We start from the raw sequence: 17140 nt of genomic DNA on the forward strand, positions 1-17140 counted from the left end.
GCTTTGCCAATAGGCCTACACTGCTGTTAAGACGGCCCTGGACTGGCTATTACCAATCTTATAATCTATTGGTAATTGGACAGTATCAAATACGCCCAATTTAGTTAAATATTTTAAAAGGTTATAATACAGTATACAGATGACTGCATATGCGGACAGCATTAATCACTTGATTTGGGTCACAAATAGCAATGTCAATCCAATTAATCAATATTAGGGTATACAGTCACTTTGTCTATAAGCAGTTTAAACCTGCTGTTTTAGGCATTATTTATGTCTGTATTGGCAGATGCAAACAAGTTAGTAGGTGCTTAGTGGAAGTGAGCAAGGAGGTTAGTCCACAAGTTGATTGCAAACCAAAGTAGGTTTTATTGAAGATAAGAGGATACAGGTGATAGAAGATAAACAGCAGTTAACATGATAAGGTATCAATATCTCATGGGCTAAGTACTGTCGTACAGCACTGTGATGTTCCAATAAAACAGTGAGAGGCTTGGGCATATGCAAACCGTTATATAGAGACAAAAATACAACATGCACCTGCAGTCTAATAAGCCTGACCTTTAGGTCTGGTGACTCAGAAATGTGATGTTATTGTGGTTGATGAGTCATGCACAATAACACAGAAATTATGTTGCTGTGGTTGATGAGTCATACACAACAGCACTCTGTTAAGAGAAAGCTTGTAGCCTTTAACCATTTAACTACAAGTCAATAGTTTAAAGTTATAATACCCACACAGATAAAAGTAGTATTTCAACATTGTCAGATCCTAGCACTGTCTTTCTCCTGTCTACATAGTCATAGTCGACATAGTGACTTGCTAACCACATCCCAATATTATTAGTACGTGAGCGGCTAGCAATAGAACAATTTTATACAGTATAGTGGAGTACTGCTCATTGACAGATACATTCAATGAAAGGATCTATGCATAAACATTAATTCGTTTTCTGCACCCTTGAGAAAAGCTTATACTAAAATGAATTATCAATTTTATTTTAAATGGGAGAAATGCAAGGTTTGTGGTTTTGTTAATTTGAGCTTTTACTTGCAGATGCACATATTGTTCTTAGAATACTTGCAATGAAGATTTGTGGAATTCATATCAAGTGGTTTTAAGGAACTTGATGTGCTACTACAGGAAGAACACATTAGTAGTGCATTGTGAATACTTTCCTGCAATTTAGTCCTACTCCTCAGAGGTTCCAAAGTAACCTGTATCAGATGGAGACAGTAACAAGGCATTTCCGAATAAATATTACAATGCAGTAAATATTTTCAAGCAGAAAATGCTATACAATTAAATACCTCTAATCAACAATCATTTGTAATATGGTGCATAAAATGACATAATTCAACAATGGAGTCAATCCAATTAGGTGAGAGTTGGGTCCTGTGAGCCGCTCTCAGGTCGAACTGACACTACGATTTACATTAGCAATCCAGTTCCAATCTTGCATTGACTTTCTAAGTAAAATTACCTTTTTTTTGCGTGCACTGCCTGAGCAGATGACAAGGTAAGGAAAATATTTTAAGGCAAAAAATGTTGGTACACAGTGCAGAACCTCTGGTACACCAGGGCAAACTCAGGATTTCTCAAGGGGGGTCACCAAATGCAGTCCACAATCTACCACTCTGTGGATCATTGGAGCAAGTGCGGGAGTCTGGGGGAGCGGTAGAAGAACCTAGTAATGACCCTGGACATTAATGTAAACATCGGTCTTTTTGTACACTTGATACTGTATGGAATACAGTATTAATATTTAACACTATCGATGGTCTATAGCACAGGTTCTCACACTCGGTCCTCAGGACCCCACACAGTGCATGTTTTGCAGTTAACCCAGCAGGTGCACAGGTGTATTAATTACTCACTGACACATTTTAAAAGGTAAACAGGAGGAGCTAATTATTTCACTTGTGATTATTTGAGGAGACCTGCAAAACATGCACTGTGTGGGGTCCTGAGGACTTAGTTTGAGAACCTGTGGTCTATAGTATAGGCTGTATCAAACATTTAAATAACATAAAACATGTGGTCAGGAAAAGGTGAAACATTCCATTCTAAATAATTACACAAACATAATAGAACCAGTACTGCACTTTCTAAGCTCACATTCTCCCACCTCATGGTAAGGCTCCTGCCTCTTCTTCCTGGTAGCTACTATCCTGTCCAGTGCACTGATTGAGGCGTCAGATCCACACACACACAGCAAACTCAGTAGAAGAAGCTGCTTCAACTGGACTTGTGCAGCAGCTCTGCTCTGTCCCTTAAACTGCATGATATTTCGGCAGCTCTAGTAATCTATGTAACACTGTAGGGGTGCAAGGTGCCTTTTCCTGGGGAATATGGCAGCACGCAGCTGAGGAACAACACAAGTCCAGTTTCTGGTACAACTGACCCCGGCCAGTTTTATTGAAACAGAAAATAAAACAAACCCCAAAATAAAAATACCTTGCCTGTCCGGCACTAACTAAACATAAGATGTTCCTAACTGTCACTAAACAAAACACAGAGTTCTTCAGTACATACTGTATAGCTTACTTGCATCAGAAAGCGTGTCTCTCACACACAGATCCTGCAGCCTTCCCAGGCAGTCTGCCCATACTAATCAGGTTAGAAACACTATATCACTCTTACACAGCTGAAACCCTGATTAGCCCTCTGTGAGGCCAAAGACCCGAACTGGGCCCAATGTCTAGAACTCGCCTTATCTCTCTCTCAGAGCCTTTACCCAGCTTTTACAGCAAACTGAAAAGGTTCAGACAAAACAAAAAGCATTTTTCCTAGAAGTTAACATTTTCTAAAACATGTAAGACAAGAACCTGGGACAAATATACCTGCCCTCAAACACTATCCCAGTGTTCTTGTCACATATCCCCCTCCCCTGTTTCGACCTAGGGGCCGGAACACTTGTAGCCCCCAAACAGAAGATGCGAGACAATGCCTCTGCGTTGGCCAATTGTGTTCCCGGTCTATGTTCGACAGTAAACTTAAAGTCCTGCAACGCTAGAAACCATCTAGTTACACGAGCATTCTTGCCTCTATTTACATACATCCATTTTAAAGGGGCATGGTCTGTCACTAGTCTGAATTGTCTACCCAAGAGGTAATATCTCAAGGTATCTAGTGCCCACTTAATGGCCAAAGCCTCCTTTTCCACAATGGCATACCTTTTTTCATGCTCATTGAGTTTCCTACTCAAATAAATGATAGGGTGTTCGTCCCCATCTCTGGTTTGGGACAGCACAGCACCTATCCCTACCTCTGAGGCATCTGTCTGTACCACAAATTCTTTTGAAAAATCTGGTGTTATCAACACCGGTTGTGAACACAAAGCCACTTTTAACGCTTGGAACGCCTTTTCTGCATCAGGGTTCCATTTCACCACATTTGACTGCTTCCCTTTGGTAAGGTCTGACAACGGCACCGCTGTGGTCGCAAAATTAGGAATAAACCGTCTATAGTACCCAGTAATTCCCAAAAAAGCCCTTACCTGTTTTTTATTCACTGGACGAGGCCAGTTTTGAATAGCATCAACTTTATTCAATTGGGGCCTAATCAGACCTCTGCCTATGGTGAAGCCCAAGTATTTGACCTCCTCCATTGCAAGGCAGCACTTCTTTGGGTTAGCAGTTAACCCTGCCTCTCTGATTGAGTCCAGTACTGCTTGTACTTTAACCAAATGTGACCCCCAGTCTGTACTGTGAATTACCACATCATCCAAATAGGCAGCTGCATATTTTCTATGGGGCCTCAAAATTTTATCCATCGCCCGTTGAAAGGTTGCTGGAGCCCCATGCAACCCAAAGGGTAACATCTTATACTGGTACAGCCCCTCCGGAACCGAAAAGGCTGTTTTTTCTTTGGCGCTATCAGATAAAGGTATTTGCCAGTAACCTTTGGTCAGGTCCAATGTGGTGAGAAACCTGGCTGTTCCCAGCCTTTCTACAAGCTCATCCACACGGGGCATGGGGTATGCGTCAAACTTGGACACCTCATTTAACTTACGAAAGTCATTACAGAAGCGTATGCTACCGTCGGGCTTCGGGATGAGCACTATGGGACTGGACCACTCACTGTTAGACTCCTCTATGACTCCCAGTTCTAACATGGTTTTAACTTCCTTAGAAATAGCTTCTCGCTGAGCTTCAGGAATCCTATATGGCTTTAAATGAACCCTGACCCCTGGTTCTGTGACAATGTCATGTTTTATTATGGTCGTTCGGCCAGGCAGCTCTGAAAATACCTCCCTATTTTGGATGAGAAATTCTTTAACCTGATTGTTCTGATCAGCTGATAATGTCTCTGACACCTTCACTGCGGGAAGCAACCGGGGTGAAGACACCGAAGGGCAAGGCTCCGCTGACAGAGACAACCTATCTTTCCAGGGTTTGATTAAGTTAACATGGTAGATCTGTTCGGGTTTTCTCTTTCCCGGCTGGTATACTTTGTAATTAACCTCATTCACTTTTTCCCTAATCTCAAATGGACCCTGCCATTTAGCTAGGAATTTGCTTTCCACAGTGGGTACCAAAACAAGAACTCTATCTCCAGGAGCAAATTCCCGTATCTTGGCACTCCGGTTATAGACCCTCTGTTGAGCACTTTGGGCCTGTTCCATGTGCTCTCTGACAACAGGTACCACGGCTGCAATCCTATCCTGCATTTGTGTTACATGCTCAATAACGCTTCTATAAGGAGTGGGCTGTCCTTCCCACGTCTCTTTGGCAACATCCAACAGCCCTCTGGGGTGTCTACCATACAACAAATCAAATGGAGAAAACCCCGTAGAGGACTGAGGAACTTCTCTGATGGCCATTAACAAGTAGGGCAACAAACAATCCCAGTTTTTCCCATCTCTCTCAACAACCTTTTTTAACATACTTTTTAATGTTTTATTAAACCTTTCCACCAACCCGTCAGTTTGGGGATGGTAGATGGACGTCCTGAGGTGAGTGACCTTAAATAACTTGCACAATTCTTTCATGATCCTTGACATAAATGGAGTACCTTGGTCAGTCAAAATTTCTTTTGGTATTCCCACTCTACTAAATACCTGCACCAGCTCCCTAGCTATCGCCTTGGTTGTGATAGTGCGTAAAGGGACAGCCTCAGGATATCGAGTGGCATAGTCCATAATTACCAGGATATACTGATGGCCCCGAGCAGACTTTAACAAGGGCCCCACGAGATCCATGGCTATTCTGTCAAACGGGACCTCTATAATAGGCATGGGAACTAGTGGGCTCCTGAAATGGGGTCTAGGGGCATGATACTGGCATTCAGGACAGGAAGAACAATATTCAGACACTTCTTTATAAACCCCTGGCCAAAAGAACCTTTGTAAAACTCTTTCAGTGGTTTTTTCTGCCCCTAAATGTCCTGCGGTAACGTGACTATGAGCTAAATCTAGTACCGTTCTCCGATAAGGCTGGGGAACTACCAGCTGTTCCACCACATCCTCACCCCTTTTGACAATGTGGTACAAGAGCTCATTACAGATGGCCATGTGGGGATACGTAACCCTGTCACCTGGTACCACAGGTTCCCCATTAACAATCTTAACATTCTCTCTAGCCTTTATTAAGGTAGGATCCTTTAACTGTTCAGACGCAAACAGATCCTTCTTTACCTCCAGGTCAGGCACGCTTTCAGTTCTAACTACTATGTCTCTGTTCCCGGCAAGAGGGTCCTCACTGGACTCCCCATCTGTCACTTCCCCAGCCAAACTAGCAAAAGGCAAAGGGCCAGAAAGTTCCGAAGACCCACGTACATCCAAAAAATCACCGGTATTATCAACTGGCTTTTTACTTCTCACATCTGTTGATAACCGTGATTCCCACAGTTTCCAAAAATGAGGAAAATACCTCCCTATTATGGCCTCATGCACCAAGGTAGGGACCAGTCCCACTTTAACCATTGCTGACCCACAACAAGTTTCTATATTCACCTCAGCAGTGGCATAATATTGGGTATCCCCATGTATGCAAGTTACCCCAATAGGTATTTGCTGGACCTTTAAGGGGTTCACTAACCCAGCTTTCACGAGGGTAACTAAACTTCCTGAATCTAGCAAGGCCTCTACCCGGTTACCTTCTAAGAACACATCACACATTTGTTTTTCCAGCTCAGGTGAAGGTACCACAGTACAGGCTAACCTAGCAAAGAAAGACATTCTGCGACATTCAAAGGCAGCATCACATTGCATGGGTTCTTGCGTGACTGGGCAATTGGCAATAACATGACCTGGCATACCACACCTAAAACATTTAACCACACGATTATCAACCCATTTGGGCAGCATAGACCGTTCTAGCCCCATTGGCCTGTTTCCAGGGCCAGTGTTTACAGTCTCTCCAGCCTTGCGTTCTCTTAACCGCCCAGCAACGTTTTCCCACGGAACAGTCTTACCAGTCTTTACTGAAGGGCGCTGTCGAGGATCTATGGGTTGCTGGGTGGTCATCAGTAGTTCCTCTGCTGCCAAATACCTCTCTACCATGTCCACTAATTGGTCAGCAGTACCCGGGTTTCCATGGCTCACCCACTTGCGCAGGACCATGGGCAAAGATCTCAAGTAGCGGCCCATGACGACTCTTTCCACCATCTGGGGACCAGTTAATGTCTCTGGCTGCAGCCATTTTTTTGTTAGCTGAATAAGGTCGTGCATCTGGGAGCGCGGAGGCTTCTCCATGGCGTACAGCCAACGGTGCACCCGTTGCGCTCGTACTGACAGCGTGACTCCCAGGCGGGTCAGGATCTCAGTCTTTAGTTTATCATAGTCCCGAGCCTGAGCAGGGCTTAAATCAAAGTAAGCTTTTTGGGGCTCACCTGACAGGAAAGGTGCCAGCAGACTGGCCCACTGTGCTTTCGGCCAGTTCTCACGCTCGGCAGTCCTTTCAAACGTGGTCAGATAGGCCTCCACATCATCAGCCTCTGTCATTTTCTGCAGGAAGTGACTGGCTCGTATAGAACTAGAGCTGGTTGGAGCACTGACGGCCACATCTCCAACCCGAGCTGCAAGTCTCTGCACCACTTCTGCTAAGGCCTCTCTATCCTGACGCTGTAGTCTCCAATTTTCCTCCATTGCCACCTGCTGCTGTCGGTTGGCCTCCTGCTGAGCCGCTGTAGCTTGCAGCAAGGCTTTAAGCAGATCCTCCATGTCAACAGATTTTTCAGGTGGCTTTGCAGCTGCTTTCACCCAGGACATATATCAAACCCTCAGGGGTGAGTCTCAGTAACTTCACACTGGGCTGTATCTGCATAAACCACCGTTTTCTGCAGGCCTCACAAAGCTGCTGCTTTCACTTATGCGCAGAACGGCCTGCTCGCATTCTCCACCAAGTTGTAACACTGTAGGGGTGCAAGGTGCCTTTTCCTGGGGAATATGGCAGCACGCAGCTGAGGAACAACACAAGTCCAGTTTCTGGTACAACTGACCCCGGCCAGTTTTATTGAAACAGAAAATAAAACAAACCCCAAAATAAAAATACCTTGCCTGTCCGGCACTAACTAAACATAAGATGTTCCTAACTGTCACTAAACAAAACACAGAGTTCTTCAGTACATACTGTATAGCTTACTTGCATCAGAAAGCGTGTCTCTCACACACAGATCCTGCAGCCTTCCCAGGCAGTCTGCCCATACTAATCAGGTTAGAAACACTATATCACTCTTACACAGCTGAAACCCTGATTAGCCCTCTGTGAGGCCAAAGACCCGAACTGGGCCCAATGTCTAGAACTCGCCTTATCTCTCTCTCAGAGCCTTTACCCAGCTTTTACAGCAAACTGAAAAGGTTCAGACAAAACAAAAAGCATTTTTCCTAGAAGTTAACATTTTCTAAAACATGTAAGACAAGAACCTGGGACAAATATACCTGCCCTCAAACACTATCCCAGTGTTCTTGTCACATCTAATTATATTATATACCATTGCTATTATGGCCGGATTGGACATCTGGCACATGCCAGAAGGGCCGATGGGCAGGTGGGCCGAACCGGTCATTCAGAGAGCTGGGAAGGCTGCGGGAAGGCCTCCGGCTCTCTGCTTCCATGGTCTCCATGGAAATGGGGGCGTGCTGCTAGTCCACGCCCCCGGACTCGCGGCACGCCCCCGCTCCCCAGCAACCATTGCCATGGTAATGGGGGCATGCCACCAGTCCATGCCCCTATGACTCGCGGCATGCCCCCTTACGTTGTGCGGTGCGCCCCCCCATGACGATTGTGCACGCGTTCACAAATGCCATGGCCGAAGTAAGGCTCCAGTCCGTCGCTGATTGCTATTGTCATAATTTAAACCATTTTCTCAAATGACGCGTTTGCCTATGTACACCCCTCCTAATGAATAATCATACATATGGAGGAGTTAAAATAGCATAATTTGCCCAATAAAGACAGGTCAGTGTTCAGATGAATTTCTCTACAAAGCCTAATGATAGGATAAATTATGTGGGATATGTACCTGGAAATGAATGGATGGGAGGGATTTTTTAACATGCATCTGAGAGGGAAAAGTGTTTATTCGAACCCCCAAACTTGTATAAAAATGCTGGAAAAAAATACTATCACATACATTTTTCTGTCCCCCAAAATGCTGGAATGACTTTAGTCTGATGAAAAAACGCTTGCTATCATTTTTCAACTATAAAAAGTGCAAAAATAATTTAAAAACATTTAAAAACCTCCAGTGCTTTCCTCATGGCTACTAACAGCCTTCTATATGGTCCTGTTATCTCAGTTGCCCCCTTTTTGGGGTCCAATATGGTTACCCTACTTTTTTATACAGTTTTCTCATGTTGCTTTTTGGGGTGTGGTATTGAAGGTCGACAGGGTCTCTAGGTTAACATGGTCTAGGTCGACAGGTCAAAAGGTCGACATGAGTTTTTTTTTATCTTTTTTGGTGTCGTTTTCGCCGTACAGTGACTGGGAACCCCAATTAGTGCACCACTTCGCTCGCCATGCTTCGGGCAAGGTGGCTCGCTCCGCTACCACTGCGCTCGGAACAGGTTACCGTTCCCAATCGTAGTCCACGTGGATCGTAAAGTATGAAAAAAATAAATAAATGTGAAAAACTCATGTCGACATTTTGACCTGTTGACCTAGAACATGTCGACCTAGAGACCCTGTCGACCTAGTTACTGTCGACCTAAGTCTTGTCGACCTAGAGTCCGGATACCTGCTTTTTGTAGGCGACCAACCAATGGCATTTCTAACTGGATCTATGAATTAGTGGGTGCGCGCATTTGTGCAATGTTTCATGAAACAAACTCGCTATCACAAACTAACACCTAATTTGATTGACCCCTATGAATATGTTAAGTAGAGAAGAATAATTATTTATCAACAGTAATTTATATAGTGTACCCATATAACCCATTTCTACTGTATCACTCTCCTTGTATAATAAAAAAAAGTTAGATAGCATCTAAATACAAATGAGAAACGAATGGTCAAAAATTATATACTGAAAACTTTTCTAATGTAGTAGAGTTTTTCCTCTATCGTGAGTGTACCCTCTAATTAGGACTATGCCATAATGCCCGTATTTGGGCAGATGCCTGTAAAGCGAATTGTTTCTATACCTAAACCCAATCAGTCCATTATCTGGTCTGTGCTGGCATGTGTTATGCAGCTGTGTGAATGGCACTGTTTGATTATTCTACCAATTATGAAACCATTCTGGTTACCCTCATCTTGGACTTGATTAGGATTCCTGTTTTAATATGTTCGTAAATGTGTGTTTTAGTCCCTGGAAGTCCAACATCGATTAAGATTAATTTGAATCATTCTGGAATTGATGGAAATCTATTAAAATCAACCTTTAGTAAATATACCCCATGGTCTCTGATTTAGCTAGCTACAATTGCTAGCAGAACAATGGGGGTAATTCCAAGTTGATCGCAGCAGGAAATTTTTTAGCAGTTGGGCAAAACCATGTGCACTGCAGGGGGAGCAGATATAACATGTGCAGAGAGAGTTAGATTTGGGTGTGGTGAGTTCAATCTGCAATCTAAATTGCAGTGTAAAAATAAAGCAGCCAGTATTTACCCTGCACAGAAACAAAATAACCCAACCAAATCTAACTCTCTCTGCACATGTTATATCTGCCCCCCCCCCCCCCCCCTGCAGTGCACATGGTTTTGCCCAACTGCTAAAACATTTCCAGCTGCGATCAACTTGGAATTACCCCCAATGGGTTTATATCTGCAACTATTTGTTATACTGCCTGAGTGAAAGACAGCATGGCCCAGGTGACGGAATAATAGAGATTGCCAACAGGGGCATATTAAATAAAGGGTGATGATCAATAATTACCCATCAAGTATTCTGTACTGCACCAATCCTAGCACAGGCTCAGCGTGCAGGGAGGTGAGCCTGTAAGAGGGAGTAGGCGGGGCCTTGCAGTGAGTGGTATTCAGGTGGCATTCAGTTAAGAAGCCTGATTGGAGCCTGCGCTTAATTGTATCTCATATGGTGTGACCTACAGGTGGAGACTCGCTCATCTAGCCTTCTCTGCTGCGCCATGGTGCACCATGGTTTATTAGCATAAGCCTTTCATCTATTGTTCTCAGCTGCAATACAATACAGAGAGAACAATACAGCAGGGGATTAAGTCCGAATGCACTGGCTCAGTTAATCCTATTAAAGGGATAGATGAGCAGAGCTCCATCTGTATGCATACATTGGGTGTGGTTCGTTTTATCGACAGTATCTAGGTCGACAATGTTTAGGTTGACCACTATAGGTCGACAGTCACTAGGTCGACATGGATGGAAGGTCGACAGGGTTTCTAGGTCGACAGGTCTAAAGGTCGACATGAGGAATTTTTTATTTTTTGGTGTCGTTTTCTTCGTAGAGTGACCGGGATCCCAAATTAGTGCACCGCGTCCCCTCGCATGGCTCGCTTCGCTCGCCATGCTTCGGGCATGGTGCCTTCGCTCCGCTACCACTTCACTCGGCACACTTTACCGTTCCAATCGTAGTCCACGTGGATCGTTAAGTATGAAAAAATCCCCCCCCCAAAAAATGTGAAAAACTCATGTCGACCTTTAGACCTGTCGACCTAGCACATGTCGACCTAGAAACCCTGTCGACCTTCCATCCATGTCGACCTAGTGACTGTCGACCTATAGTGGTCGACCTAAACATTGTCGACCTAGACACTGTCGATCTTCAGACCGGATCCCGCATACATTAACTTAAAATAAGTAAGTTTGAATTGGTTCAAAATCTTTTAAACTACCTGGCAGAATTCATGTTTTTTACTTCATGATTTAACCAAGGAGTAGTTCGGGGGCGATTTGGCCCAGATGACCAACTGCATCTTACCCCTTTCCAGGCGGAAATGCACTGCACCTCACAGCTCCCATGGATAAGGACCCATTTCTTTGTTCTGTATGTAATGAAACTTCAAGTCACTATGCAGCTACTTTTGAGGAGCAGCAGGGGAAGCAGGTTCAGCAAGGTCAGCTGCATACTGATATCGGACTCTAGGGGCCATGCTGTGTGGCTGTGATGTTCTCTGTAATATATGGCGGTCACTGCTATGTTCTGTGAATTGTCTGGTGATCATAATGCTCTGTGTATTGGATGGCAGTCATTGATGTACTCTATATTATATGGCAGTCTCTGATGTTCCCTGTGTTGTATACTGCACTCAGAATTATATGGCAGCCACTGTTAGGCTCTCTGTACTGCATGACTAGCACTGGGGAGGGCGTGGGGGATTGTATCTTAGGTGGGATATACATTGGACAATGTATCATTCTGATGCAGATCGGAACAATATCAACCATATCGCTCAGTGTGTACCTGCAATTGTGCACTCCCAGCCATCGTCAGCAGGGTTGTTCCATCCGATGTGCTGTACATCAGATCGGCTAACCCTGCTGACAACGGCATACAAGTGAATATGGCAGGTAACGATATATTGTGCTGTCATATACAGGATTGTGCAGTGTATATGGCAACACAATATATCATTTAATCGGTTATCAGGTCAGCTGGGACACGGATATACATCATCCTGATGTGTACCCAGCCTTAGCCCCGGGTAACAGAAAGCCTAGATGCACTGCTAATGTAGCAGAAAATATACACTCGCAGGCAGATGCAATTCACAGGGGACAATGGGGCAGATGTATTAACCTGGAGAAGGCATAAGGAAGTGATAAACCAGTGATATGTGCAAGGTGATAAAGGCTCCAGCCAATCAGATCCTAACTGTTAATTTACATAATGGAGCCGATTGGCTGGCGCCTTTATTACCTTGCACATATCACTGGTTTATCACTTCCTTATGCCTTCTCCAGGTTAATACATCTGACCCAAAGAAAAAAAGAATCCGTTAACCATCTTAAACAAATATGCCTGTATTTCTCATTCTATAGGTTTGTTTGCAGAAATTCATTTAGTAACGCCGTTCATCCTAAATCCTGCTTTCAGTCTGTGTAACTCCTGTTACTGGAAAGAAGAGCAAGCAAACGCAAATGGAGTCCGCTTCAATCTCTTAAACCAAGCATTCCAAGTGGTAACTGCAGTTCTTCAATTACAATTTGTGAAGCTTTATACTTAAAGGCAATGCATGTTATTGTGCGAGCATCTGCTTATACTTACATGTCTTCAGTAAGAACAATAATAAAAATCAGAAATTACTGCCAGAATATTTAACATTTTAACATGCAAATTGTCACCATGATTCCCAGAGCTCCCTCTAACACCTTGCTTAATTGGAAGTAATGGACAAAACAGATTTTGTTCTTTGCATACTGATTTTAGTTTGCTCATTATCACTGTATCCTGCCAGCACTGCTGGGCACAGATACTCAGAAAATGACTCAACAGGTGCCCAAGAGTTCTGGCTTTGAATATATAGGGGATGTGGAATGGCAGTATAACAGCAATATCAGGTTTACTTTATAGATTAAGAGACACGCGACAGACAAAACTATGGTAGAGCTTTAATTGCTATTGACTAGTACACTGTAAGCTTTTGGGGTAGTATCAAGACGCATGCCCCTACACCTCTAGAAGTAAAGAAAACCAGTGATTTGGAAATGCAGTAAGTGGGGTACATTTATAAAGACTCCAATGACCAAGGGGACAATTTATTATCACTACTTTAATCAAACATTATAATGTCTTTCCAATTCTATTCGTGGCAATAGGAAATGAGTACCGCTGGTGTTATTGTTCACATGTGGGGACAGAGACTTCAATAGGAGCCTGTCCCTGCAATGTGTAAAGTAAAGTGATTGCATTATCAATCACTATACTTTCACATATGCTGATCACACATGCATGGATACCTCTCCCGATACTGTTTGCAACATGTTCCCCATAGACTTCAATGACTAACACCATATTCATATGGCATTAGCTAAAGGGACAAGCTTCACAATAGCTTTCTATGGGAGCTGCTTCTGCAGTTGACAAAAGGTGGTTTGTTGATAGATACATCAGCAGGCATATCTCTTTCATTATTTGGGAACCACCATCCCTCCATAAAGGGACATGTGACTCATACAGGTTCTGTGGCTGGCTAACTTCAAGTTCACAGCACAAATGCATGCAACTCTCCATAGTAATATTAATATTTTAATTGCATGTACTTTTATATAGATGTCAAGGTAGTTAACAGTCTCTATATTATGGGATGGTATAGATATCCTGACGGTTGAATTCCTGACTTATCCCAGTGACCATTTTAACCCTAACCCACCACTTCCATGGCCTAACCCTAACCCCAGTACTTATCATCGGGATCCATCTGGATTCTGACCATCGGGATGCTGCTGTCAGCACTCTGACTATAGAGATATCAAACACTGGGATCCTGACCGTGTCCCCTACATGACACAGGTATAACTCCTGCTCTGCTCCCATAAATAGTATAATGATATAAGTGAACTTGCGGACCCCTTGTGCTTACCTTGGTTTTTGTTCCATGTACACAAACTACAAACCTAGTCCACTTGTCTTGCAGTTTAGCTGGAACTGTATATTCAGGGATCACCAGTATCTACAGTTCAAAGGTCCCAGAAAAAATGCTGAACATGTACAAGGTTTATGTAGCATCAATACTGTGACACAAAGGTAAGTGGTCTTTTTTTCCAGCGCTCACAAAAGCGCCGGAAAATAAGACCACTTACTTTTGTGTCACAGTATTTATGTATAAGGGTTTTGAGGATTCCCCTTAAGTGTGCTTATTCTGGTTGCCACTCAGGTAGCGCATTGTGAATTACCTATTGTATCTTTGTATTTTGTATAACTTTCCTTATTTGATATATTCATTTTGCTGTACCATGTATAATTACAAGGAGCATAGACGCTCCATGTTGGATTAATTACTTAAAGATGGAGGGAAACATGTGGAGCTTCTAGACAAAAGTTTAGAGAGCATTATGAGGAAATTAGAAACAATTTTATTAAAAGAAAATAAGATTTGGTGGGAGACAGTGACCCTTGAGAAATATATGGCTCACCATTTAGTATCCAGGGGATTGAAGATAGATAAAAAAGCATCCTTCTCCACATCTTCAGAATCTTTCAAAGAAGAATGGGATAAAATAACAAGGAATTGCTCATTCACTTTGATGAATCTGATTATAGAGGAGAGAAAAAAAGAATTAGTGAAATTAGATGAGAAAGCAACTGTATATAGAGGACTAACTGTCCCATTTGCAGATTTAGCAGAATATAAAGTATTAGAAGGGAGGATCGAACAAACTTTTAAAAAGAATGAGAAAATATTAGTAGATTGATAAATTTCCAAATTTTCCTGAGACAAAAAAGAAGCGAGAGAGGAGCTAGAATTAATTAAAGATGATATAGAGGAAGAAGATAATGACTATGTTCCTGATTTTTGTTCCTGATTTTGAAACTCCAGAGAGGAGAGATTATCATGGAAGAAAAAATTATCATCATGTGTCTGATTTAGAAACCCTGGAGAGGAGAAATTATCATGTAAGAAAACATAATCTTGAATGGAGAGGGAAAGGGCGTCAAGGCTTTAGACAAAGGTATCCCAAGAGGGAACCTAATAGGCATGGATCACACTATAATATAAAGGATGAGGACCATCAGAGTAGGTATAACTTCTATAGACCCCGCTACAATATGAAGCAGGAAAATTATCAAGGAAGAGATAATCATAGAAGAGATAATATAAGGAGACCAACTTGGGACGATGAAAGATGTGCATATAGGCAGGCAGACCAAAGGGATAAAAACTTTACACCCAAACAATTCTGCAATAGATTCGCAGCCCTAGCCCAAAACATCAATTGTTCCCCTTTTTTAGGGATGATAACCAGGAACCACCCCAAGATAATACGAAGACCTTCCCCATAGGGGTAAACAGGGAGGGAATAAAAATAAATCCAAAATTAGAGAGAGAAAAAAAATCTGATCCCAAAACAACAGGCAGCCATGACTCATGAAACTGAGATAGATGAACAAAAAATCAATGTAGGCCTGGAAAAGGTCAAAATTTTTAACATCAGTTCACATGTTCTTACACAGTGGGAAACCAATGTTTTAGAGCAGGCATTCCCAACCACAGTCCTCAAGGCACACTAACAGTGCAGGTTTTAATGATATCCAGGCTTCAGCATAGGTGACTTAATTAGTAGCTCAGTTATTTTGATTTACCCATCTGTGCTGCAGCCTGGATATCACTAAAACCTGCACTGTTGGTGTGCCTTGAGGACCGTGGTTGGGAATACCCGTTTTAGAGAAAGGCTTTAGACCAAAATCCATTTTTTGTCCGCTACACATGAAGGGTAACTTTGTAGACACTTTTTCTGCCTGGTACAAGATATCAATAAAATTGAAACTAAAGGGGTGAAATTTAATTCAACATATAAAGACAGGGGGGCATTAAAAAAATTAAGAGAAAATTCGGAGATTGTGATAAAACCTGGCGATGAGGGCAGGGGAGTGGTGGTGATGGACAGTAAATAGTATGAGGAAGAAATTTTGAGACAATTAGGAGATAAAACAACCTATCGGAAGCTAAGATCAGACCCTACGAAAAAGATTATGGATGATTTTAAATCTTTTTTAGATAATTACAAATCTCAGGGTATTTTGGAAGATAAGGATTATAAATTCCTATGGAATCCAGAACCTGGTACACCATTGATTTTTGTTCTCCCAAAGAGACACAAAAATCTGGTCCAGCCACAAGGGAGACCAATAGTGGCCGGCATTGACTCGGCCACAGTCAACCTCTCAGAATTCATTTATTATTTTCTACAGCCCCTAGTTTTAGGAAACAAATCTCATTTAAAGGATACTAAAGACTTACTTAAGATCCTACCCAAAGGCCCGTGGGAGGAAGGCTTGCTGCCAATTACAACAGATGTCAAGTCTTTATATACCATAATTTATCATCAAGCTGGTATAGAGGCAAATAGAAAGATTTTATCTGCTAGTACTATAGATGAAAGCATGAAAGTTTCTAGTGGAAGGAGTATTATTTATTTTAGTGAACAACTATTTTATGTTTAATGGAGATTATTTTATACAAAAAGTAGGAACAGCGATGGGCACCAAGTTCGCTCCAAGCTATGCCAAACTATTTATTGGCCAATGGGAATTGGATTACATATGAAGTAGCAATAATCCCTAAGGAGCGAACCTGGTTACCTGGAAAAGATATATCGATGATGTTTTATTTTAATGGAGAGGTCGCAGAGAAATTCTAACAAGTTTTGTACTTCTCTTAATTCAAACACACTGAACATCGAGTTTGCTTTTATGATTAGTGAATCTAGCGTAGATTATTTAGACATCACTATTTATAAAGAAAATGGGGTTTTAAAAACAAAAACTTTTACAAAACCTACAGATTCGCATGCTTATATACATCTGACGAGTTGCCACCACATCAATTGAATCAATTCTATACCAGGGGGCCAACTTAAGCGCCTTAAAAGGACTTGTACAGATGAAAATGTCTTTCAGCATCAGGCCAACCAAATGTTACAGAAATTCACTTCAAGCGGCTACTCTTCGAGTAATATGGAAAAAGCCATGTCTCAGGGATAGATAGAGGCACCCTATTGATTGAGAATAAGGAAGATCAACATCATAGGAGGCTTAGAGCAGAAAGATTCGAATGGGCATTTGT

General features: G+C 42.4%; 1 long non-coding RNA gene across 1 annotated transcript in view; it reads right to left on the minus strand.

The window, feature by feature from the left end:
* Positions 1–395: 395 nt before the first annotated feature.
* The window catches only part of LOC135050829 (uncharacterized), a 42398-nt gene continuing 25653 nt past the window's right edge, over positions 396–17140 (minus strand). Inside the window, exons 2-3 of the long non-coding RNA XR_010241858.1 lie at positions 14490–14606; positions 396–1218 (exon numbers count right to left, since the gene is read on the minus strand). This is a non-coding gene — a long non-coding RNA (uncharacterized LOC135050829). The remainder of the gene's footprint in view (positions 1219–14489; positions 14607–17140) is intronic.

Source organism: Pseudophryne corroboree, chromosome 2, assembly GCF_028390025.1.
Source record: "Pseudophryne corroboree isolate aPseCor3 chromosome 2, aPseCor3.hap2, whole genome shotgun sequence".
Taxonomy (NCBI): domain Eukaryota; kingdom Metazoa; phylum Chordata; class Amphibia; order Anura; family Myobatrachidae; genus Pseudophryne; species Pseudophryne corroboree.